The 26,497-nt window shown below is 39.1% G+C and overlaps 1 protein-coding gene across 1 annotated transcript in view; it reads right to left on the reverse strand.

The window, feature by feature from the left end:
- Positions 1-26,497, reverse strand: part of DEUP1 (deuterosome assembly protein 1) — a 222,413-nt gene that overhangs the window by 137,598 nt on the left and 58,318 nt on the right. The window contains exons 3-4 of the mRNA XM_082628463.1: positions 7,982-8,084; positions 3,753-3,904 (exon numbers count right to left, since the gene is read on the reverse strand). The gene's annotated coding sequence lies outside the window, so the exon portion shown is untranslated. The remainder of the gene's footprint in view (positions 1-3,752; positions 3,905-7,981; positions 8,085-26,497) is intronic.

The following is a 26,497-nucleotide window of genomic DNA, read 5'->3' on the forward strand; positions in this document are numbered from 1 at the left end:
GATATGTCTGTTTCTTGTGATTAGCAGTAATCTTTTGATGGTCAACTACATGTTTGTTTTTATTTTTGTTTTTGTTTCTGAATAAAAACTCTTGTATTTCCTGGCTTCTCCCTTACCTCCTTGGAACAGTTCCTCAGAACTATCTGAGAGCTTATCTCCTGGGCTATAGTCTTCAGTAAGGTCTCAGGATAAAACGTAACTTGCAACTTTTAGGTTGTGTGGGGTTTTTTTTCAGTCAACTCCTAACACAAACTGAGTAAGAGGGGCCGAAAGGGAATCATTTGGGTAGCTTGCTGTTTCCCCTGCAGTTACAGAATCAGCATGGATGTGGCTTAACTCCTCTCCTCAAAATCTACAGGCTGGAGATGGATTGGCAAGCTGTTTTGGTGGCAGAATGATGGAGGGTTGCTGCTATGCTATGATGGACCTGCACTCACAGAGTTTTGGGGATAAGGAATGTGGGAATGTTTCCTGTGGCTGGGATGTGGGCTATATGCGTGAACTTGAGAGCCAGTGGGAGAACCATCTTTAATCCTTTCCATTAGGATCATAGGAGGAACAAAGAGACCTCAACAGAAATGACACTGAGGTGGATCACCCATTCCCTAGAGCTTGTAGAGGAAGGAATTGCAGGAATAGCATGTGTTCACCCAGATCAGAGAAACTGCAGGTGAAAGACCACTATGATATCAAGGTCTCTAAAGAACCTCTAAAAGTGAGTAAACTTTAAACGTCTGCCAGACCCAGAAGGTGTGAAGCCATATTACAAAGTACCAGTCAAATGAGAAACTCTCCTTTCCCTTCCAACTTCTCTGATATCCACTCCCCAAGGGATCATATGCTGGAAAACAAGCTGGATAAAAAACGAGGAAAGAAAGAAGGATCATACCCTAGAATGCCCTGCAGGTGGCCAGTCTACAGCAGGACCTGGTTTTACTGATTTTAAATTTAAATCAAGTTTAGAGAGCATTTTAAATTATTGAATTGACACTGTCTTTGTATTCTAAAGTGACTTTTGAACTTTGTATTAGTTAAGAGAGATCCCTAAATCATATGCTCTCCAAGAGTTTTCACCCTGGAATCACTTTACCTTGGCCACGATCTGCATGAGCAAAAGGGATACTCTGTGCCCTGCCTTCAATATCCAGGAAGCTAGTGACTGACTCTCGGACCTCTGCTACAGCTGCCGCAAAAAAGCAAGTGCTTTGACAACTGTGCTTGCAAAAAGCAGCAGAAGCGTGGTCTCTTATGTTATGCATGATGTCACTTCCTCCCAAATCTGGCACGGGTCTATCTGCCTGATAGACTCTAGATCAAGCTGAAGGGAGTCTGGGCATGTAATCTTAGCTTTGCAGGCTCCAGCATGAAGCAAGCACACCCCTGTCAGGGGCTGGCATGGGATGGAGGGAGCCAGCCTGCAGTATCTGCCATAATGCCCACACCACACACCTGGTGGTCTATATCCTGAGTAGTTTCACTGCATGAATGTGTCTACTCAAGAGACAGGATTAATAAGAAATTGCTTCATGGCCTTACTGTACACTTGGAAGCCATCTACTAACTGGCATCCAAGAGCAATCTCCAGATCCAGGTGACATCCAGGTGTGACCCCTCACTCTCTCCTGCTAACTGGCCACCCTTCTCCTGGCTCCTCCCCTTCCTTGAGCAATGAAGCTTCTCCCCACAGGTCTCTTCAGAGCTTGTTCACATCTTACCCACCCTTTGGGGTCTCCCTGAAGGGCCCCCTGTCCCAGGAGCCTTTCCTTGGCTTTCCAGGCTCCTCTGAGTTCCCTCTTTTTCTGTGATTTCCAGCACTTCCTGTCCAGAACAACATTTTGACATGGGATTATATAAGCCTTGGATTTGTCTGCTAATTCATTCATTCGACAAATGTTTAAGGAGCCCATACAAGGTGCTTTGTTGAATGTCAGGTGGTAAAGGCATGGTCCTTGTCTTCTTAAAGCTTACAGACTATTATAGAGGAAACAGACATTAAACAAGTAAACAACATGTAAATGTAGAATTACAGATTGCAATCAGAGCTATGAAAGAAAACTTTCAGATGTGTTGAGAGAGTCAATCAGTGGTTTGTCTTGAGTGGTCAAAGAAGGTGTCCCTTAGGAAGTGAAATCTAAAACAGGAGGTCTAAGTAGGGGCTAGCCAGATGAACAGGGGGAGCAAAAACATGCCAGGCAGAAGGAATCATTAAAGGCCCTGAGTCAGAAAGAGATGAAAGCATTTGAGGAATTGAGAGGACAGTACATTTGGGACATTGAGGCAAGGGGCAGATGGCAGCAGTGAGATAAGTTTAGAAATATAACCTGATTATGTGGGTCCTTCCTGGTTGTGTTAGGCACTTTGGACTTAAAGCTAAGGATACTGGAAACATTTTTTTTTTTTTTTTTTTTTTTTTTTTTTTTTTTTTTTGCGGTATGCGGGCCTCTCACTGTTGTGGCCTCTCCCGTTGCGGAGCACAGGCTCCGGATGCGCAGGCCCAGCGGCCATGGCTCACGGGCCCAGCCGCTCCGCGGCATATGGGATCCTCCCAGACCGGGGCACGAACCCGTATCCCCTGCATCGGCAGGCGGACTCTCAACCACTGCGCCACCAGGGAGGCCCTGGAAACATTTTTGAAGGACTTATAGCAGAGCAGTAATATGACCCGATTAATGTTTTAAAAGAATACCCTAGTTCCTCAATGGAAAATGGATTGCTGAAGAGCAAGAGTAGAAAAAAAAGGAAATTAGCTAGGGAGCAATTGCAAAAGCCCAGACGAAAAGTCATAGTGGTTGGCCACTAATGGTGGTTGCAGGGGAGATGGAGAGAATGGTTGATAATTGAGATCATAAGCTTCATGTCTTTCGTGCATGCCAGGCATCTGGCTTGGTGAAAACCTATAGCTCTACTCTGGAAGTAAATATACTAAATCAATACAGTAATTAGTTAATTACATGCTGCTTTAACCTTTTAAAAAGTGGAGCTGATCTATATTGTTAACTGGATCAAACATCTCACAGCAGCTGAGAAAGCAATTATGTAGACATATAGTCAATCTGGTTTGTTTGCTAAGTCAGTCTGGTTACTTTGGCTTTATTAACAACTGAATAATAGAGACCATGTGGTTATCCAGAGTTCTGTTTAGTAACTGTACTAGTTCAAGATAATACCAGTTCTGTTTAGGTCATTTTCATTGCTCATTAGATACAGCTTTGAATGCACAACTTAGGATTTTATAATATATAACAGTGGTTCCTAAATATTTTTTATTCCATAAACCAATATTCTTTTCTTTTCAAAAACTGGGGGAACTGCTGAATGTGACCCCCTTTAGGTTGTCAAGAATGGGTATTAGAACAATCAAATAACTTCTCTCATAGCGAGGGTTCTTAGCTGCAAGCAACAGAAACTAAATTCTGTCAGATTTAAGTAGGAAAGAATTTATGATGAGAGTTTTGTGTGGCTCACAGAATCACCAGGAGGACTGGAGACTTAGGGCCAAACTATCAAGAACACTGTCCAAATCTTTGATGTGATGAAGATCGCACAGCCACTGCCAGTGCCATTAAGCAGTCGACGCCATAGGTTAATCACTAAGATCACCAACGCTGCCACTGGATGGCTCTGAGAACTGACACATGGCCCTTGGAAGTAGATATAGCCACTGCTGCTGCCACCATCCCTCCCCAGAATGGTTGCTGGGCAGTCCTTGCTTCACAGTGCTGTTTTCGGTTCAAAGACTGGTATGAACTTACCATTAGTGGAGCGAAGCTTGGGGGCTTGTGTCCTCACTGCAAGGAAGATAGGAAACTGAGCTTCCAGGGCTGGAGGTAGGCAGGGCTTCCCAGTGATATTTATAAAGTGCAGAATTTTCCAAATATAGGAATAGGGTTTGGACATCAGGATTCTAAAAAAGAGTAACAACTACCATTTATTATCCCCATCAGTTCATACGAGAAAAAAACATTTAGTTCTAAAATGTAAAAGGGGGCAAATTACAGTATATAGAATAGCCCATTAATGGAACAAAGTGTTTTTTTTTTTTTTTTCTTTTTGCGGTATGCGGGCCTCTCACTGTTGTGGCCTCCCCCGTTGCGGAGCACAGGCTCCGGATGCGCAGGCCCAGCGGCCATGGCTCACGGGCCCAGCCGCTCCGCGGCATATGGGATCCTCCCAGACCGGGGCACGAACCCGTATCCCCTGCATTGGCAGGCGGACTCTCAACCACTGCGCCACCAGGGAGGCCCACAAAGTGTTTTTTTTAATAGAAAACTCACTGTATTGTCCTTACTGTTCTCTTTTCTTTATTCATGGGGAAACTCTGCCTTGAGGCAGCTTGACTGACAGAACAATTTTGGAAACCCATGTGTATAGAGGACACGGCCCTTGGATAACAAACTTGGTCTTGGCATTTCAGCTCTACCACTTACTTAAGCAGTTGTATAATCTTAGATATGTTAGATCTGAAATTCAAGGTCATCCTTTTTAAAATGGGGATAATAATTCTTAACTCTTAGACTTGCTGGGGGATTAGATGAGATAATGTATGTAGATGTATAGCAGGACCTGGAACATAGGAGCCAGGGGAAGATTCTCCTCTTCTGTTCTTCCCATCTTGTGCTATAAGGGGTCTGCATCCTGCACTAGAACCTGAGACTCTTAGCCCTTCCAGCCATGGGCTGCACTAGTGATGTTTGCTGTTGAATCTCCAAAACCTAGCTCAATGCCTACAAAATAAGTGCTCAGTGACTACTTGCCAAATAGACAAGTAGCTCTTACTTAAATTATTACTAATTATGTGAAGTAATAATGTAAAACACATGACATCATCCTCAGCACACAGTAGATATTAAGTATAAATGTGAGCTCCCAACTTCCATTTCCAGTAATAATCAGCAAGTTTCTTTGGGCCAATCCTCCTCCTAGAATGTTTTTCAATGTAGTAAAATATATATAATATAAAATTTACCATCTTAACCATTTTTAAGTGTACATACAGTTTAGTGGTATTAAGTGTTTTCACAATGTTGCGTAATCAGTGCAATCATCACCACCATCCATTTCCATAACCTCTTTTTTTTTACTTAATTTTTTTATTTTTTAGAGAAGTTTTAGGTTTATCATAAAATTGAAAGGAAGGTGCAGAGATGTCTTGTAAACTCTGCTCCCACACATGCATAGCCTTATCCATTCTCAACATCACTCGCCAGAATGGTACATTTCTTACGAGGGGTGAACATACATTAACATATCACAATCATCCAAAGTCCATAATTTACCTTAGGGTTCCCTCTTGTGTTGTATACTCTAGAGTGTGGACAAATGTATAATTACATACATTCATCATTATATCACGCGGAGTATTGTCACTACCCCTGTGCTCTGCCCAGTCATCTCTTCTCTTTCCCCACCTCCCCTCACTCCCCCACAACCACTGATCTTTTTACTGTCTCCATAGTTTTGACTTTTGCAGAATGTCATATAGTTGGAATAACACAGCATGTAGTCTTCTCACATTGGCTTCTTTCACTTAGTAATATGCATTTAATATTTCTCCATGTCTTTTTATGGCTTGGTAACTAATTTCTTTTTAGCACTGAGTTATATTCCAATATCTGGAGGCACCATAGTTTATCCATTCATCTACTGAAGGACATCCTGTTTGCTTCCCAGCTTTGGCAATTATGAGTAAAGCGTCTATAAATATCAATGTCCAGGGTTTTGTGTGGACATAGGTTTTCATCTCCTTTAAGTAAATACCAAGGAGCATGAACGCTGGACTGTATGGTAGGAACATGTTTAGTTTTGTAAGAAACCTCCAAACAATCTGCCAAAGTGGCTGTACCACCAGCAATGAATGAGAGTTCTTTTTGCTTCACATCTTTGACAGCATTTGGCGTTGTCAGTGTTCTGGATTTCTGTCATTCTAGTAGGTGTGTGGTGGTATCTAGTTTTAATTTGCATTTTCCTGATGATGTATGTGGAGTATCTTTTCATATGCTTATTTGTCATCTATATATCTTCTTCAGTGAAGTGTCTGTTGAGGTGTTTGGCCCATTTTTTAATTGGGCTGTTTGTTTTCTTATTGCTGAGTTTTAAGAGTTTTTTGTATATTTTGGATAACGGTCCTTTATCAGATGTGTCTTTTGCAAATGCTTTCTTCCTACGGCGGCTTGTCTTCCAATTTTGATATTCTTTCACAGAGCAGAAGTTTTTAATTTTAACTAAGTTCAGCTTATCAATTATTTCTTCTATTGGATCACGTCTTTGGTGTTGTATCTAAAAAGATATCACCATACACAAGATCATCTAGGTTTTCTCCTATATTATTTTCTAGGAGCTTTGTATTTTTGCATTTTACATTTAGGTCTATCTATGATTCATTTTGTGTTAATTTTTGTGAAGGATATAAGGTCTGTGTCTAGATTCATTTTTTTTTTCATGTGGATGTCCAATTGTTCTAGCACCATTTGTTGAAGAGACTATCTTGGCTCCATTGTATTGACTTTCCTCCTTTGTCAAAGATAAGTTGACTATATTTATGAGGGTCTATTTCTGAGCCCTCTATTCTGTTCTTTTGATCCATTTGTCTATTTTTTCACCAGTATCACTCTGTCTTGATTACTGTAGCTTTATAGTAAGGGCAGTGTAAGTCCTCCTTTATTCTCCTTCAATATGTATTAGCTATTCTGGGTCTTTTGCCTCTCCACATAAACTTTAGAATTAGTCTGTCAATATCCATAAAATAATTTGCTGGAATTTTCATTGGGATCACATTGAATCCAAAAATCAAGGTGGGAAGATCTGGCATCCTGAAAATATTAAGTATTCCTATCCATGAACATGGGATATTTCTCCATTTATTTAGTTCTTCTTTGATTTTTTCATCAGGGTTTTGTAATTTTCCTCATATAGATCTTATATATATTTTATTAGGTTTTATGAAAGTATTTCATTTTTAGGAGTAGTAATGTAAATGGTATTGTATTTTTTATTTAAAATTCCACTTGTTCATTTTTGGTATATAGAAAAGCAATTGACTTTTGTATGATAACCTTGCACCCCACAACCTTACTATAATCACTTAGTTCCAGGGTGTTTTTTTGTTAATTCTTTTGGGCTTTCTATATAGACAATCATGTCATCTGCAAATGAGGACAGTTTTTTATCCTCCTTCCCAGTCTGCATACCTTTTATTTCCTTTTCTTGCCTTATTGAGTTAGCTAGGACTTCTACTATGATGTTGAAAAGGAGTGTTGAGTGGCAATATCCTTACCTTATACCTGATCTTAATGGGAAAGCTTCAAGTCTCTCACCATTAAGCATGATGTTAGTCACAGGGGCTCTGTAGATAGCCTTAACCAAGTTGAGAAGGTTCCCCTCTATTCCTGGTTTACTGAGAGTTTTTCCATGACAGGGTGTTGGCTTTTCGTCTTTTCGTCTGCCAAAACTAGAATTCTGTGCACATTGAAAAACAACTCTTCATTCTGTCCTCACCCCAGCTCCTGGCAACCACCATTCTACTTTCTGTCTCTATGAATTTGAATACTCTAAGTGCTTCATATAACTGGAATCACACAGTATTTGTCCTTTTTTGATTGATTTAGTTCATCTGGCACAATGTCTTCAAGATTCATCCATGTTGCAGCATATGTCAGCATTTATTCCTCTTTAGAACTGAACAATATTCCATTCTATGTATAAACCACATTTTGTTTAGCTATTCATGTGTCAGGGAGCACTTGGGTTGCTTCTACCTTTTGGCTATTATGAATAATGCTGCTAGACATGAAGAAATGCAAATATCTCCTCAAGACCCTGTTTTCAATTCTTTTGGATATATACCCAGAAGTAGAATTCTGGATCATACGATAATTCTATTTTTAATTGTTTGATGAACCACCATAATGTCTTCCACAATAGCTGCACAATTTTACATTCCTACAAACAGTATTCAAGGGTTCCAATTTCTTCATATACTTACCAACTTGTTATTTTCTTTTTTTGATAGTAGACATCCTAATGGGTATGAAATGGTACAGCAGCCCCCCATTACGTGTAGTTTCACCCTCTGAGGTTTCAGTTACCTGTGAACAACCATGGTCTGAAAATGTTAAATGGAAAATTCCAGAAATAAACAATTCATAAGTTTTAAATTGCATGCCATCCTGAACAGCATGATGAAATGTTGTGCTGTCCTTCTCAGTCCCACCTAGGATGTGAATCACCTCTTTGCCCAGTGTATCCTGCCCTTAGTCACTTAATAGTTGTCTTGGTTTTCAGATCAATGGACAAGATATTTCATTACTTAATAGCAGCCCCAAAACACAGGAGTAGGGATGCTGGCAATTTAGATATGCCAAAGAGAAGCTGTAAAGTGCTTCCTTTAAGTGAAAAGGTGAACGTTCTTGACTTAATAAGGAAAGAAAAACAACTATGTGTTGAGGTTGCTAGGATCTACAGCAAAGACAAATCTTCTATTTGTGAAATTGTGAAGAAGGAAAAAGAAATTCATGCTAGTTTTTCTTATTGCAACTCAGACTGCAAGAGTTATGGCCAGAGCGTGTGATAAGTGCTGAGTTAAGATGGAAATGGAAAAGTCATTACATTTGTACAATAAGATATTGAGAGAGAGAGAGAGAGGGAGACCACATTCACATAAGTTTTATTGTAACATACTGTTATAATTGTTCTATTTATTATTAATTATTGTTCACCTCTTACTGTGTCTAATTTATAAATTAAACTTTATCATAGGTATGTAAGTATAGGGAAAAACATACTATTTATAGGGTTTGGCACTATCTGCAGTTTCAGGCATCCACAGGGGCTCTTGGAATGTATCCCTTGTGGCTAAGGGGAGACTGCAGTATCTCATTCCATTTTGAATTTTAAATGCTGGATTAAAAATAACCTTCCTAGGCATAAAAGAGCAATTACACATAACAAATATTCAGTAAGTCAAAATCTAAGGAAACTTAAAACTCAGGGAGAATTTCAAGTCACTTTTGCCCTGATTACTTTTAGTGGTCCAAAAGAAACAAAACTTTATTAATGAGCCTCGGTTCTGATAGCCTTGCATTCCAATAGGGATCAAATTACATGTCTCCTACCCGAGGAGTTTCCTTAGGTCCCAATTGTTTATTTTTGTTTTTATTTCCATTCCTCTAGGAGGTGGGTCAAAAAGGATTTTACTGTGATTTATGTCATAGAGTGTTCTTCTTATGTTTTCCTCTAAGAGTTTGATAGTGTCTGGCCTTACATTTAGGTCTTTAATCCATTTTGAGTTTATTTTTGTGTATGGTGTTAGGGAGTGTTCTAATTTCATTCTTTTACATGTAGCTATCCAGTTTTCCCACACCACTTATTGAAGAGACTGTCTTTTCTCCATTGTATATTCTTGCCTCCTTTGTCATAGATTAGGTGACCATAGGTGTGTGGGTTTATCTCTGGGCTTTCTATCCTGTTCCATTGATCTGTATTTCTGTTTTTGTGGCAGTACCACACTGTCTTGGTTACTGTAGCTTTGTAGTATATTTTGAAGTCAGAGAGTCTGATTCCTCCAGCTCCATTTTCTTCCCTCAAGATTGCTTTGGCTATTTGGGGTCTTTTGTGTCTCCATACAAATTTTAAGATTTTTTGTTCTAGTTCTGTAAAAAATTCCATTGGTAATTTGACAGGGATTGCACTGAATCTGTAGATTGCTTTGGGTAGTATACTCATTTTCATAATATTGATTCTCCCAATCCAAGAACATGGTATATCTCTCCATCTGTCAGTATCATCTTTAATTTCTTTCATCAGTGTCTTATAGTTTTCTGAGTACAGGTCTTTTACCTCCTTAGGCAGGTTTATTCCTATGTATTTTATTCTTTTTGTTGAAATGGTAAATGGGATTTTTTCCTTAATTTCTCTTTCTCATCTTTCGTTGTTAGTGTGTAGGAATGCAAGAGATTTCTGTGCATTAATTTTGTATCCTGTGACTTTACTAAATTCATTGATTAGCTCTAGTAGTTTTCTGGTGGCATCTTCAGGATTCTCTATGTATAGTATCATGACATCTGCAAACAGTGACAGTTTTACTTCTTCTTTTCCAATTTGGATTCCTTTTCTTTTTCTTCTCTGATTGCCATGGCTAAGACTTCCAAAACTATGTTGTCTTGTTCCTGATCTTAGAGGAAATGCTTTCAGTTTTTCACTATTGAGAATAATGTTTGCTGTGGTTTCGTCATATATGGCCTTTATTATATTGAGGTAAGTTCCCTCTATGCCCACTTTCTGGAGAGTTTTTATCATAAATGGGTGTTGAATTTTGTCAAAAGCTTTTTCAGCATCTATTGAGATGATCATATGGTTTTTATTTATTCAATTTGTTAATATGGTGAATTGCATTGATTGATTTGCATATATTGAAGAATCCTTGCATCACTGGGATAAATGCCACTTGATCATGGTGTATGATCTTTTTAATGTGCTGTTGGATTCTGTTTGCTAGTATTTTGTTGAGGATTTTTGCATCTATATTCATCAGTGATATTGGTCTGTAATTTTTTTTTGTAGTCTCTTTGTCTGGTTTTGGTATCAGGGTGATGGTGGCCTCATAGAATGAGTTTGGGAGTGTTCCACTCTCTGCAATTTTTTGAAAGAGTTTGAGAAGGATAGGTGTTAGCTCTTCTCTAAATGTTTGATAGAATTCACCTGTGAAGCCATCTGGTCCTAGACTTTTGTTTGTTGTGTGATTTTTAATCACAGTTTCAATTTCATTACTTGTGATTGGTCTTTTCATATATTCTATTTCTTCCTGGTTCAGTTTTGGAAGTTTGTACTTTTCTAAGAATTTGTCCATTTCTTCCAGGTTGTCCATTTTATTGGCCTATAGTTGCTCACAGTAGTCTCTTATGATCCTTTGTATTTCTGTGGTGTCATTTTTAACGCCTCCTTTTTCTTTTCTAATTTTTTTTATTTGAGTCCTCTCCCTTTCTTTCTTGATAAGTCTGGCTAAAGGTTTATCAATTTTGTTTATCTTTTCAAAGAACAAGTTTTTAGTTTTATTGATCTTTGCTATTTTCTTTGTTTCTATTTCATTTATTTCTGCTCTGATCTTTCTGATTTCTTTCCTTCTATTGATACTAACTTTGGGTTTTGTTTGTTCTTCTTTCTCTAGTTGCTGTGGATGTAAGGTTATGTTGTTTATTTGAGATTTTTCTTGTTTCTTGTGGTAGGATTGTATTGCTATAAACTTTCTTCTTAGAATTGCTTTTCCTTCATCCCATAGGTTTTGGGTCATCGTGTTTTCATTGTCATTTGTTTCTAGGTGGAAATTCTGTATCTTGATTGAGGTGGTGGTAACATAGGTATATACATTTGCAAAACTCAGTAAACTGTATTCTTTGTATGGTGTACATTTTTATCCATAAATTATGCCACAATTCATATGATATAACAGATGTAAAGATAAGCACAGTGGTAAAACTACAAGGAAAAGGAAGAAAATGATTATCCCAGTGATTTCCTCCATCTAGAGGAACATATGGGAGGGAACCTCTAGAGTCCTGGCAATGTTCTATTCTTGACTTGAGTTGTGGCTATCTCAGTTTCACTTCATAGTTTTTTTTTGTTGTTGTTAAACTGTAAATATATGTTTCATGTACTTTGTGTGTAAGTATGTGCATGTATATATTTCACAGTAAAACAAAAAATGAAACATAACTAATTTCATAAAAACAGTGCTTTCCTCTTTTGCACTCATGGAGTGGAAAATCATGAGGCAATCCTCATTACCATTCTCAGTTAGGTAAGGGGTACAGTGAACAGAACATGTTACAGTGATCATGTTGGTGGAAGAACCTAAGCTTTTTTATTTAAAACAATTTAAGGCAAATGCCTTGTTTCAAAAAATATTTTAGTCGCATATAATTTCCCTCTGATTTAAGTATGGGATTTAGTCCCTGCTTCAGCGCCGAGTACAAGAGAAATTTCTCTAGATTTTGAGAAGGAGACTCAAGTTAAGAGAGGTTTAACACCCTTGTAAAGTAAACTAGATTCTTTGTATTATGTTTGGACTCTGAAATGTATACTTTTCAGATAAGTGTTTTTTGTTCATGCTTTTGGTTTTTATTATTACCATGTTTGCATTCCCAGTAAATTGCCATATTTTTTCCCAGAAATGAATTGATGATTTTATCAGCCAGAATAAGTTAGATTATGCCGTGGTAATAAAAAATGGCAAAATCTCAGAGGATTAATAGAATACATATTAAGTGCTCAGTCATACCAAGTTTCCTTTTGGTCTGGGTGGCTCTGCACACAGGGGTTCTCTATGTGGTGCAAGGTCAGGATGCTGGGCTGCTTCAATCTCATGTTACCTCCATGTCAAAAGGCACTTCCAGGACCACCAATGGGGGGTGGGGGGGCGGGGGGAAAGGAGAGCTGGACAGTCAAGCACTGGCAATGAAATGCTTCTGCAAGCAAGTGATGCATGCCATGGATTTCATTGGCTAAAGCAAATCACATGTTTATTCTTACGTTCTGGGGAGGCTTGGGGGGTGGGCAGGGAAGCGTAATTCTCCTACATGGTCAGAAGGAGAGGAGAACTGATGTGTTTGTTAGCAGTATAATGTCCGCCTCCATTACATAGCAGAATTAGGCCAAATTAATGTTATATTTTGTAAAGATGAATTGAGTCCCACTCAAATGGCAAACATAATGATGATGATAATATCTTACTTTTGTTTATACTTTGGAATTTATGAAGCATTTTCTCAACATATTTTTTATTCATTTATTCAGCAGAGTTTAAAGCAATGGTTATGGGCCAGGCACTATGCTAGGTACAGAACATGTGAATAAGACAGAGGCTCTGCCCTTCTGCATGATAATCATGTGGTAATTGCAATATAAAAGCTTGGATGGGTACAATGATGGCCAGGAGGAGAGTGCTCAGTATCATCAGGGAAAGAAAGAGGGAGACTTCTTACATGAAGTGATACTTACTTAAGTCGGGGTTTCAAAGATAAGTGGAAATTTATCAAGCAGAAGGGATGGGGAGATGGGAAAGACAATATAGAGAGTGAGAAAAGCAAGTAAAAAGGTACAGAGAGTTATCTTACATGTTCTCCCAAACCTCCAGGAATTAGGTACTTGCCACTCTCGCAATTTTATAGGTAAGGAAACTAAGGTACAAAGAAGGAAATGATTTTTCTCAGCTCACAAACTTACTACAACGGAGACTAGAACTGAAATCTTTTAATTCAAGTCTTTTAATCCTATGTTCTAAACACACTTCATTAGCATCTAAACAAAAGACACATTTTAAAGTAATGAACATATATAATTCACTCAACATATCTTATCCATAATTAATGGCTGGCATAAAATCAATATTCAGTAAAGGAGGGTAAAATGTTAAAGCTCTAGATGACCCTGCCTGCTATGCACAAGGTATTTTTGCTCCATATGGGCAAAAATTGCATCTCTCTCTCTTTTTTTTAATTGAGGTATAATTGACATATAACATATTAGTTTCAGGTGTACAATGTTATGATTCAAGATTTGTGTATATTGTGGAATGATCAACACAATAAGTCTAGTTAACATTCATCATCACACATAGTTACAAAAGTTTTTTTTTCTTGTGATGAGAACTTTTAAAGTTTACTCTTTTAGCCACTTTCAAATATGCAACACAATATTATTAACTATAGTCACCATGCTGTATATTACATCCCCCTGACATTTATTTCATACCTGGAAATCTATACCTCTCACGTCCCTTTTTTTATAATCATATCTGTGGTTTCAAGTACAGTATCTGATACATTATAGGTTCTGTATAAGCATTTATGGAAGGAAGGAAGGAAGGAAGGAAGGAGGAAGGGAGGAAAGAATCTCTAAGTCCTTACTTTTAAACTAATGGGAAAAGTTTCCTTAATCTATTTGAGCACTAAAGTTATCCCTTAATTTGCATTCATAGACCTTCCAGTCCACTATATGTTTTTGTGTGAGATAGTTAATTTTTCACTATGACGTAGTTAGGACACAGAAGCATGGGTCACAGGAAAAAAGCCCAATGCAGTGCTTTGAACATGGTAGCTATTCCTTAAGCATTCGTTGAATGGCTGAATGGCAAAGTCAGGTCGGTCATTATTCATCTGAAACAACACATCTGTGTGGTTTAAACCTTCAGAGACTAGAGATTTATTACACATTAGTGATTACTTCAAACACTGGAGATTAATGAGGCATGAGATATTACTTCGGACTTCAGTGATCTCAGGAGTTTAGTAAACACTGCAAGCTCTCTAGTCAGTATTGAAAAGTCTGATGGGGCCACAGCAGGCCTTATTTATAGAAACTCTGGTTCTGCACCAGTGATGGGTCTGCCCTTTTTACTGTGAGAGAAGATTCAAAAGACGGTCTAGGGTGATTGCACGTCAGTACTTATCTCAGTGGTATATCAAAATGCCCCAGGCAGTCACCTTCAGGATTAACGATCTTCCTGTGGCTTTTCAGACAGCCTTGTAGCTGAAAACACAGAAGCTAAAGGCCACCTATCAGTCAGCAATGAGTTTTAACAACTTACTATGCACCAAAGAGTACATCAGTCAGTCACTGAAATGGATACTAGAGAAACAAACATAAGGAGTATTCTTTGCTCTTAAGAAGGATGCAAACCAGATGGGGCAGTATAAGAGAATAATGAAAGAAGTCTTGAATCAAGTGTCAAATAATTGGCCAATAACTCTACAAGAAAGAAGAGGTCACAGGGTACCAGGAGCACCCAGGAAGACTTAATGAAGGGAACGAGACTTGAGGTTGCTTAGTTTTGGACACTCACTCCTGCCTTCGGACTCCTGTAATCCAGGCACACAGTATTTCACCCCATGTGAAATACACACATATATTTCCTGTGACATATATGAAATTATAGGTGTCATGAAGTTATTCATGGGCTGCTCACTCTGCTTAGAATATTTTTCCTCCACTTTTCAGCCTGGTTGAATCCTTCTTCAAGGTCCAGTTTAAAGATGGCTTCCTTTCCCAGAGCACTCCCCACCTCCTTCGGCCCCCGGGCAAAAGTTAATCACTTCCTCCTTAGCGCTCTGACAGCCCTTTGTACATGTCTCTGATGCAGCACTAACCACGCTGCAGTGTAATGAATTGTTCATGTGTCTGCTTCCCCACTTCATGCTGCCTGGCAAGGCATGAGCCCTCATTAAATACTGCTTGTATGGGTGGACGGATAAATTAACTGCAGGAGAGCTTTCAAATGAGAGACCAGTGGGAGAACTGGTAAGATGGGTCCAGACTTTGAAGGACCTTTTTAAGACAGCCAAAGGGATGGGGGGAAGGAAGTAAGGAAGAAAGGAAGTAAAATATATGCTTAAGTAGGTTAAGGGAAAAGACTGGAACTGGATTATTTTTTTTAGATGACCCAGAAGATAAAAGCCCTCCATAATCCCACTTCTCAGTGTTATCTACTATGAACATTATTTGTGTCTCCCCAGCAGTTTTTCTATGCATAGAAATACATTGGCAGATTTCCCTACAGTTTACATTACCACTATTCATGTAGGAGAGTGTCCAAAAATCCAGCCAGGCAACAAATATTTATCATGTGCTTATGAATTACTCTATAATTGTAGACAAACCAAACATTATCCCTGCCTTCCATGGATTTTACAGTATAGTAGATAAAACAGCACCTAAAAAATTATATATTGTTGGGGCTGCCCTGGTGGCGCAGTGGTTGAGAGTCCACCTGCCGATGCAGGGGACGCGGGTTCGTGCCCCGGTCCAGGAAGATCCCACATGCCGCGGAGCGGCTGGGCCCGTGAGCCATGGCCGCTGAGCCTGTGTGTCCGGAGCCTGTGTTCTGCAACGGGAGAGGCCACAACAGTGAGAGGCCTGCGCACCGCAAAAAAAAAAAAAAAAAAAAATTATATATTGTTAAGTAAATGATTAAAATGTGCAAAGCCTCATCTCCACCATTGCTTTGGATGTTTTCAGCAGAGGCATGATATGATGAAAGCAGTACTTAGAATGATTAAGTTGCCAGCAGAATAAATTGAAAAGGATAAATGTGATGGGGAGCTGGGCATGGGTAATGGCAATGAGAATAGAGAAGAAAAGTGAACCCAAGAAATACTTTAAAGCAAAATTTCTTAATCTGTGGACCATTTGGGGCTACAAGGATAACTATAGAATTCTGAACCCTCAAGTTTAGACTTTATGTATAGTTTATCTATGTATTTTTCTATGGACAGTAAGTTTTATAGGTTTCATTAACCTCTCTGTAGGGCAATATAGCATAGTGTTTTAAGATCACTGACACTGGAGCTAGAAAACCTAAGTTCAAACACTATATCACTTAGCTTTGAAACCTTAGTAGAGTTACTTAACCTTCTAGAGATAACAAAGCAACAAAAGAGCAACAATGCAAAGTACCTATAACCCAACTGTTTTTATTCTACAGGGTCCATTATCCAAAAGCTAAAAATCAATACTTTAAATAAAGAATGGATGGGAATTCCCTGGAGGTCCCGTGGTTAGGACTCTGAGTTTCCAGTGCTGGGGGCCCGGGTTCGATTCTTGGTCGGGGAACTAAGATCTCGCAAGCCATGTGCCACGGCCAAAAAAATAAAATAACATAAATAAAAATAAATAAATAATAAGAAAGAATAGACAAGGCTTGATGTCAGACTGATAATGAGGGAGGAGAGAGGAGAAGGAGTAGAAGAAAAGGGATTCTGGCAGAGGAGGTAAAATGGATTAAGATTTACCATAGGAGCATGAAGGACTCCCAGAACAGCCCAGCTGTAGTACACAGTTTTCAGAATGCAAGGAGGGGCCAGATTATAGACTTGCTTTCGCAGGTTTAGAGAGTTTGGATCACTTTGCTGATTATCAAAAATGTTGACTCATTTTCACTGAATACTAAAAGCAGATGTGGCAGAGTGGGGAAGGGAGGAGGGAGGAGAAGAAAGCTGAATGGGAGAATGGGGGTAGACAAGAAGACTTCCAAGGTCCTCCAAATTCTGAACATCTATGAGTAGACACTACTGACATTGCAACTGATGAAATCATTATACTTGACTGGGAGTTGGGGAGGGACTTCAAGACTTCGTTTACAATTAATAATGTAAACATTACTATTAAAAATAATAATGTTTACATTATTGTTATAATGTAATATAATACATTACACTATAATAATAATGTCTCTGTCTCAACAGAGACACCCTGACAAGATTCAAAGTTGTCAAAGATTATACAACTTAAACATGTGTATCTCATTGCCAGACCACACCATCTATAGTATACTATCAGTTAATGTTATCTATCTTACTATATTTTCTCCTTTTCCTTTTATAATTTTGACACTAAACTATAGAAATGCTATAAATTGACCATTAAATTATTTTTGTTATACTTCCTTCATTGATTAATACTTGTGTATATCTTTCAATTGTCTTAGAAATAATAGAGTTGTATTGCATTGTTTTGTGTTTTATAATCTTCTTTTGAATTAGAAAATGCACAAAAAATGGAAGTGACCTGGGCCTCTCTTGTTGTCTAAGTAATCCTTAAGATCTGTTAAGCCACTGTGATAAAAGTGGCAGAAAGTGGCACCTCGGGCTAGGAGAGCACAACATTTTTAAAAGACTCTGGAGAATTTCTGCTCTAGCCGTACCTTGAACGTTGGAAAAAAAATAGAAGGAAGGAAGGAAGGAAGGAAGGAAGGGAGAAAGGAAGAAAGAAAGAGGGAGAGAGGGAGGGAGGAAGGAAGGGAGGAAGAAACAAAGAAGGAAAGAAAAAAGGAGAGAAAGAGGGGTACCTTCAAGATGGTGGAAAAGTAAGACATGGAGATCATCCTCCTCCCCACAGATACATCAGAAATACATCTACATGTGGAACAACTCCTACAGAACACCTACTGAACGCTGGCAGAAGACCTCCGACCTCCTAAAAGGCAAGAAACTCCCCACGTACCTGGGTAGGGCAAAAGAAGAAAGAAAAAACAGAGACAAAAGGATAGGGACGGGACCTGCACCAGTGGGAGGGAGCCGTGAAAGACGAAAGGTTTCCACACACTAGGAAGCCCCTTCGCGGGCGGGGACTGCGGGTGGCGGAGGGCGAAGCTTCGGGGCTGAGGAGGAGAGCGCAGCAACAGGGGTGCGGAGGGCAAAGTGGAGAGATTCCCGCACAGAGGATCGGTGCTGACCGGCACTCACCAGCCCGAGAGGCTTGTCTGCTCACCCGCCGGGGCGGGTGGGGCTGGGAGCTGAGGCTTGGGTTTCGGAGGTCGGATCCCAGGGAGAGGACTGGGGTTGGCGGCGTGAACACAGCCTGAAGGGGTTAGTGCACCACAGCTAGCCGGGACGGAGTCCGGGAAAAAGTCTGGAGCTGCCGAAGAGGCAAGAGACTGTGTCTTCCCTCTTTGTTTCCTGGTGCGCAAGGAGAGGGGATTAAGAGCACGGCTTAAAGGAGCTCCAGAAACAGGCTCGAGTGGCGGCTAACAGCGCGGACCCCAGAGACGGGTGTGGGACGCTAAGGCTGCTGCTGCCTCCACCAAGAAGCCTGTGTGCAAGCACAGGCCACTATCCACACCTCCCCTCCCAGGAGCCTGTGCAGCCCATCACTGCCAGGGTCCCGTGATCCAGGGACAACTTCCTCGGGAGAACGCACGGTGCAGCTCAGGCTGGTGCAATGTCACGCCGGCCTCTGCCTCCGCAGGCTCGCCCCACATCCGTGCCCCTTCCTCCCCCCGGCCTGAGTGAGCCAGAGCTCCCTGCTCCTTTAACCCCGTCCTGTGTGAGTGAAGAACAGATGCCCTCAGGTGACCTACACGCAGAGGCGGGGCCAGATCCAAAGTTGAACCCCAGGAGCTGTGAGAACAAAGAGAAAGGGAAATTTCTCCCAGCAGCTTCAGGAGCAGCAGATTAAATCTTCACAATCAACATGATGTACCTGAATCTGCTGAATACCTGAATAGACAACGAATCATCCCAAATTGAGGCAGTGGACTTTGAGAGCAAGATATATATATATATATGTATATATATATATATATATATATATATACACACACACACACACACACATATATATATATATACACACACACACACACACACACACATATATATATATATAAAATAACATACAAGGGAAATAACATACAAAAATACATACAAATAACATACAAGGGAATCCCCATCAGGTTAACAGCTGATCTTTTAGCAGAAACTCTGCAATCCAGAAAGGAGTGGCAGGACAGATTTAAAGTGATGAAAGGGAAAAAGTTACAACCAAGATTACTCTACCCAGCAAGGATCTCATTCAGATTTGACAGAGAAATTAAAACTTTATAGACAAGCAAAAAACAGAATTCAAAAGCTCAGAGAATTCAGCACCAACAAAGCAGCTTTACAACAAATGCTAAAGGAACTTCTCTAGGCAGGAAATACAAGAGAAGGAAAAGACCTACAATAACAAACCCCAAACAATTAAGAAACTGGTAACAGGAACATACACACTGATAATTACCTTAAATGTAGATGGATTAAATGCTCCAACCAAAAGACACAGACTGGCTGAATGGATACAAAAACAAGACCAGTACATATGCTGTCTACAAGAGACCCACTTCGGACCTAGGGACACATACAGACTGAAAGTGAGGGGATGGAAAAAGATATTCCATGCAAATGGAAATCAAAAGAAAGCTGGAGTAGCAATTCTCATATTAGAGAAAATAGACTTTAAAATAAGGACTATTACAGGAGACAAAGAAGGACACCACATAATGATCAAGAGTTCAATTGAAGAAGAAGATATAACAATTGTAAATATTTATGCACCCAACATAGGAGCACCTCAATACATAAGGCAAATGCTAACAGCCATAAAAGGGAATATCAACAGTAACACAATCATAGTAGGGGACTTTAACACCCCACTTTCACCAATGGACAGATCATCCAAAATGAAAATAAATAAGGAACACAAACTTTAAATGATACATTAAACAAGATGGGCTTAATTGATATTTATAGGACATTCCATCCAAAGAAAACAGAATACAATTTCTTCTCAAGTGCTCATGGCACATTCTCCAGGATAGATCATATCTTGGGTCACAAATCAAGCTCTGGTAAATGTAAGAAAACTGAAATCATATCAAGTATCTTTTCCAACCACAATGCTATGAGACTAAATATCAATTACAGGAAAAAAATCTGTAAAACATACAAACACATGGAGGCTAAACAATACGCTACTTAATAACCAAGAGATTAATGAAGAAATCAAAGAGGAAATCAAAAAATACCTAGAAACAAATGACAACAAAAACACGATGACCCAAAACCTATGGGATGTGGTAAGGGAGTTGTAAGAGGGAAGTTTATAGCTACAATCCTACCTTAAGAAACAAGAAACATCTCAAATAAACAACCTAACCTTACACCTAAAGTAATTAGAGAAAGAAGAACAAAAAAAAAAAAAACCCAAGGTTAGCAGAAGGAAAGAAATCATAAAAATCTGCACAGAAATAAATGAAAAAGAAATGAAGGAAATGATAGCAAAGATCAGTAAAACTAAAAGCTGGTTCTTTGAGAAGATAAACAAAATTGATAAACCAGTGGCCAGACTCATCAAGAAAAAAAAGGGAGAAGACTCAAATCAATAGAATTAGAAATGAAAAAGGAGAAGTAACAACTGACACTGCAGAAATACAAAGAATCATGAGAGATTACTACAAGGAACTATATGCCAATAAAATGGACAACCTGGAAGAATTGGACAAATTCTTAGAAAACCACAACCTTCTGAGACTGAACCAGGAAGAAATAAAAAATATAAACAGACCGGTTACAAACACTGAAATTGAAACTGTGATTAAAAACATTCCAACAGGGGCTTCCCTGGTGGCGCAGTGGTTGGAAGTCCGCCTGCCGATGCAGGAGACGCAGGTTCGTGCCCCGGTCTGGGAAGATCCTGCATGCCGCGGGGCGGCTGGGCCCATGAGCCATGGTCGCTGAGCCTGCGCGTCCGGAGCCTGTGCTCCGCAACAGGCGAGGCCACAACAGTGAGAGGCCCACGTACTGCAAAAAAAAAAAAAAAAAAAAAAAACCATTCCAACAAACAAAAGCCCAGGACCAGATGGCTTCACGGGCAAATTCTATCAAACATTTAGAGAAGAGCTAACACCTATCCTTCTCAAACTCTTCCAAAATATAGCAGAGGGAGGAACACTCCCAAACTCATTCCACGAGGCCACCATCACCTTGATACCAAAACCCAGGCAAAGATGTCACAAAGAAAGAAAAGTACAGACCAATATCACTGATGAACATAGTTGTAAAAATCCTCAACAAAATACTAGCAAACAGATCCAACAGCACATTAAAGGATCATACACCATGATCAAGTGGGGTTTATCCCAGGAATGCAAGGATTCTTCAATATATGCAAATTAATCAATGTGATACACCATATTAACAAATTGAAGAATAAAAACCATATGATCATCTCAAAAGATGCAGAAAAAGCTTTTGACAAAATTCAACACCCATTTATGGTAAAAACTCTACAGAAAGTAGGCATAGAGGGAACCTAACTCAACATAATAAAGGTCATATATGACAAACCCACAGCCAACATCATCCTTATGATGAAAAACTGAAACCATTTCCACTAAGATCAGGAACAAGACAAGGTTGCCCACTCTCTCCACTATTATTCAACATTGTTTTGGAAGTTTTAGCCACATCAATCAGAGAAGAAAAAGAAGTAAAAGGAATCCAAACTGGAAAAGAAGGAGTAAAACTGTCACTGTTTGCAGATGACATGATACTATACATAGAGAATCCTAAAGATGCTACCTGAAAATTACTAGAGGTAATCAGTGAATCTGGTAAAGTAGCAGGATACAAAAGTAATGCACAGAAATCTCTTGAATTCCTCTACACTAATGAGGAAAAATCTGAAAGAGAAATTAAGGAAACAATCCCATTTGCCATTGCAACAAAAAGAATAAAATACATAGGAATAAACCTACCTAAGGAGGTAAAAGACCTGTACTCAGAAAATTATAAGACACTGATGAAAGAAATTACAGATGATACAAACAGATGGTGAGATATACCGTGTTCTTGGATAGGAAGAATCAACATTGTGAAAATGACTAGACTACCCAAAGCAATCTACAGATTCAATGCAATCCCAATCAAACTACCACTGGCATTTTTCACAGAACTAGAACAAAAAATCTCACAATTTTTTTGGAAACACAGAAGACCCCGAATAGCTAAAGCAATCTTGAGAAAGAAAAATGGAGCTGGAGGAATCAGGCTCCCTGACTTCAGACTATATTACAAAGTTACAGTAATCAAGGCAGTATGGTACTGGCACAAAAACAGAAATATAGATCAATGGAACAGGGTAGAAAACCCAGAGATAAACCCAGCACATATGGTCACCTTATTTTTGATAAAGAAGGCAAGAATATACAACGGAGAAAAGACAGTCTCTTCAATAAGTGGTGCTGGGAAAAGTGGACAGCTACATGTAAAAGAATGAATTTAGAACACTCCCTAACACCATACACGAAAATAAACTCAAAATGGATTAGAGACCCAAATGTAAGACTGGACACTTTATAAAACTCTTAGAAGAAAACACAGGGAGAACACTCTATGACCTAAATCACAGCAAGATCCTTTTTCACCCACCTTCTAGAGAAATGGAAATAAAAACAAAAATAAACAAATGTGACCTAATGAAACTTAAAAGCTTCTGCACTACAAAGGACACCATAAAGAAAACGAAAAGACAACCCTCAGAATGGGAGAAAATATTTGCAAATGAAGCAACTGACAATGGATTAATCTCCAAAATTTACAAGCAGCTCATACAGCTCAATATCAAAACAGCCCAATCCAAAAATGGGCAGAAGACCTAAATAGACATTTCTCCAAAGAAGATATACAGATTGCCAATAAACACATGACAGGATGCTCAACATCACTGATCATTATAGAAATGCAAATCAAAACTACAATAGGTATCACCTCACACCAGTCAGAATAGCCACCATCAAAAAATCTACAAACAATAAATGCTGGAGAGGATGTGCAGAAAAAGGAACCCCTCTTGCACTGTGGGTGGGAATGTAAATTGATACAGCCACTATGGAGAACAGCATGGAGGTTCCTTAGAAACCTAAAAACAGAACTACCATACGACCCATCAATCCTACTATTGGGCATATACCCTTAGAAAACCATAATTCCAAGAGTCATGTACCACAATGTTCATTGCAGCTCTATTTACAATAGCCAGGACATGGAAGCAACCTAAGTGTCCATCAACAGATAAATTGATAAAGAAGATGTGGCACATATATATAATGCAATATTACTCAGCCTTAAAAAGAAACGAAATTGAGTTATTTGTAGTGAGGTGGATGGACCTAGAGTCTGTCATACAGAGTGAAGTAAGTCAGAAAGAGAAAAACAAATACCGTATGCTAACACATATATATGGTATCTAAACAAAAAAAAATGGTTATGAAGAACCTAGGGGCAGGACAGGAATAAAGACACAGACCTACTAGAGAATGGACTTGAGGACATGGGGAGGGGAAAGGGTAAGCTGGGACAAAATGAGAGAGTGGCATGGACATATATACACTACTAAATGTAAAATCGATAACTAGTGGGAAGCAGCCGCATAGCACAGGGAGATCAGCTCGGTGCTTTGTGACCGCTTGGAGGGATGGGATACGAAGGGTGGGAGAGAGGGAGATGCAAGAGGGAAGAGATATGGGGATGTATGTATATGTATGGCTAATTCACTTTGTTATAAAGCAGAAACTAACACACCATTGTAAAGCAATTATACTCCAATAAAGATGTTAAAAAAAAAGGAGAGAAGGAAAAATGCAGGTTATTTTCCATTTACTGCTAAGCAAATGTTTGTCTTCAATAAGACAGGTCACAAGTGCTCTTTGAGAATCTATTTTTTATTTGTCTAGGAACTTAGGAAATTAAAATGTATGGTTTTCTGTTCTCAAGCTCTCAATCTAACTGTGGCATCAAGATTTATGTCTAGGAAGTAACTATGAAATAAAAGTAGACAAACCCTGGACCATCCCTTGGGATGCTGTTTTCCTATTTCTTTCCTTTTATGGTGTAGGAGGACAGTTTGTAATAATGTCTTTAATTATGTAAAGCCCAAACTATATCTCCAGGCCGATGATGCTAAATGCATCCCATTTCCTGAACACAATGTGTAAAGCACTAAGCGCACGCCATGTTCCTCATCCCTTCTGGAAAAAAGATGGTTCCTCGCACCCAAAGTTACCTGGATTAGTGTCATGTGACCCTGTTACCTGGCCAAAATTGATTGAACCAGAAATCAGGGTCAAAAGTAATTGTCAAGAACTGAGCATAGTAATAGAACTAAATATTTAATGAGCAATTAAGTCTGTGAGTCAAACACTATGCTGAGGTCTCCATTGGATTGTTTTATTTAATCTTCACAACAGTCCTATGAGATTGACCAGAATATTATCAAATGCATCCTAATAACAATACACATATAGTTACAGAGATACCCTGACAGGATTGAAAAAGTTGTCAGTAACCATCCAACTTTAACTGCGTGTCTCATGACCAGCCCACCTCATCACAGAGGCTTAGTAACTGGTCCAATGTCACAGGCTGGTAAGTGGGGCTGCTGCAGCTTGAACCCATCTTTCTGTTTGCCTGACTCTAGAGCCCTCACTCCTCACCCTTAGCCTGAGTGGTCAGCTCAGTCTATTCAACAAGGATGTTCCATATTGGTTGGCTTGACTCAATCAAATCCTGTCTTCCTGGAGGGTATGTTGAATGTGACATTTTTAGAAAGAGCGGATGGAAGTAACAGAAATATAAAAGAAGTAAAAATAAGAGAAAAGGCTTAGGAGAATGGATGTTAGCAGAAACCAGGAAGATTGAGATGATAGCTATGCCATTAGGGATAAGGCAAGGTCACAGAAATGCTGAACACACTAAATGACCCTGAAAATAAGTTCATTTGTATCATTTTTTAAAAGATTCCTCATATAAGCAATATCATACTTAGTATGATAATCTTCAGGTCTATCCATGTTGCTGCAAATGGCATTATTTCATTCTTTTTAATGGCTGAGTAATATTCCACCATATATATGTACCACATCTTCTTTATCCATTCATCTGTCAATGGACATCTGTGTTGCTTCCATGTCTTGGCTATTGTAAACAGCACTGCAATGAACATTAGGGTGCATGTATCCTTTCGAACCATGTTTTTCTCCAAATATATGCCCAGGAGTGGCATTGCTGGGTCATATGGTAGCTCTAGAGAATGAATTTCTGGTTACCAGAGGGGAAGGGTGGGGGGGAGGGATAGATTGGGAGTTTGGGATTGACATGTACATACTGCTATATTTAAAATAGATAACCGGGGACTTCCCTGGTGGTCCAGTTGTTGGGACTTTGCCTTCCAATGCAGGGGGTGTGGGCTCGATCCGTGGTCAGGGAGCTAGGATCCAACATGCCTTTCGGCCAAAAAACCAAAACATAAAACAGAAGCAATATTGTAACAAATTCATAAAGACTTAAAAAAAATAAGATAAAATAGATAACCAACAAGGACCTACTGTACAGCATGGGGCACTCTGCTCAATATTCTGTAATAACCTAAATGGCAAAAGAATTTGAAAAAGAATAGATACATGTATATGGATAACTGAATCACTTTGCTGTATACCTGAAACTAACACCACATTGTTAATCAACTATACTCTAACATAAAATAAAAATTTAAAAAAAGAAAAGTAAGCAAAAAAAAAAAAATGACCCTGAAAGATATTCAGCATTCCAGCTTCATTAGGCCTGATGCTGTGACAACTCTTCAAAGAAGTTACCTGAGCACATCTCTGCCCTCCCTCCCTGAGCAGCCCTAAGTGACACAGAAATGATCTTCAGCTTGGGCAACAATTAGGTTCCTAAATAAACTGTCAGAGAAGAAAGTTAACTCTGGCACCTAAAACACATGGAGTGCTCTTTAATTAATGACATAGATTTCCCGCACTTCAAGAGAATTTAAGAGCTAATTTGACTATGAATTCACACCAGTTAAAAGCTTACTTGAAGCAGTTTCTGAGACTGAGAGTCTTGCTAGTTTTCCAGCCCTTCAGCTTCTTGAAGTTCTCTCCCAGCATTAAATTAGGCCACCACTGAGTGAAGATTTAGTATTATAGTTTTTGCTCTAAAGGAGAGTCATGTAAGGAGCATCATTTGAAATAATAAATTCATTTTGTTTCACTGGAAGGAAAAGTTCATTTTTCCAGGTGAATTCCTTTAATCATAAAGAGAATTTTAATAATGGATCTCAGATGCCTGGGACCATTTATACAGCTGCTGTTTCAAGTACTTTTTGTTCTCACTTAAAAAAAAATGACCTGTTT

This window comes from Mesoplodon mirus (genome assembly GCF_964341445.2).
Source record: "Mesoplodon mirus genome assembly, chromosome: 7".
NCBI classification, from domain to species: domain Eukaryota; kingdom Metazoa; phylum Chordata; class Mammalia; order Artiodactyla; family Ziphiidae; genus Mesoplodon; species Mesoplodon mirus.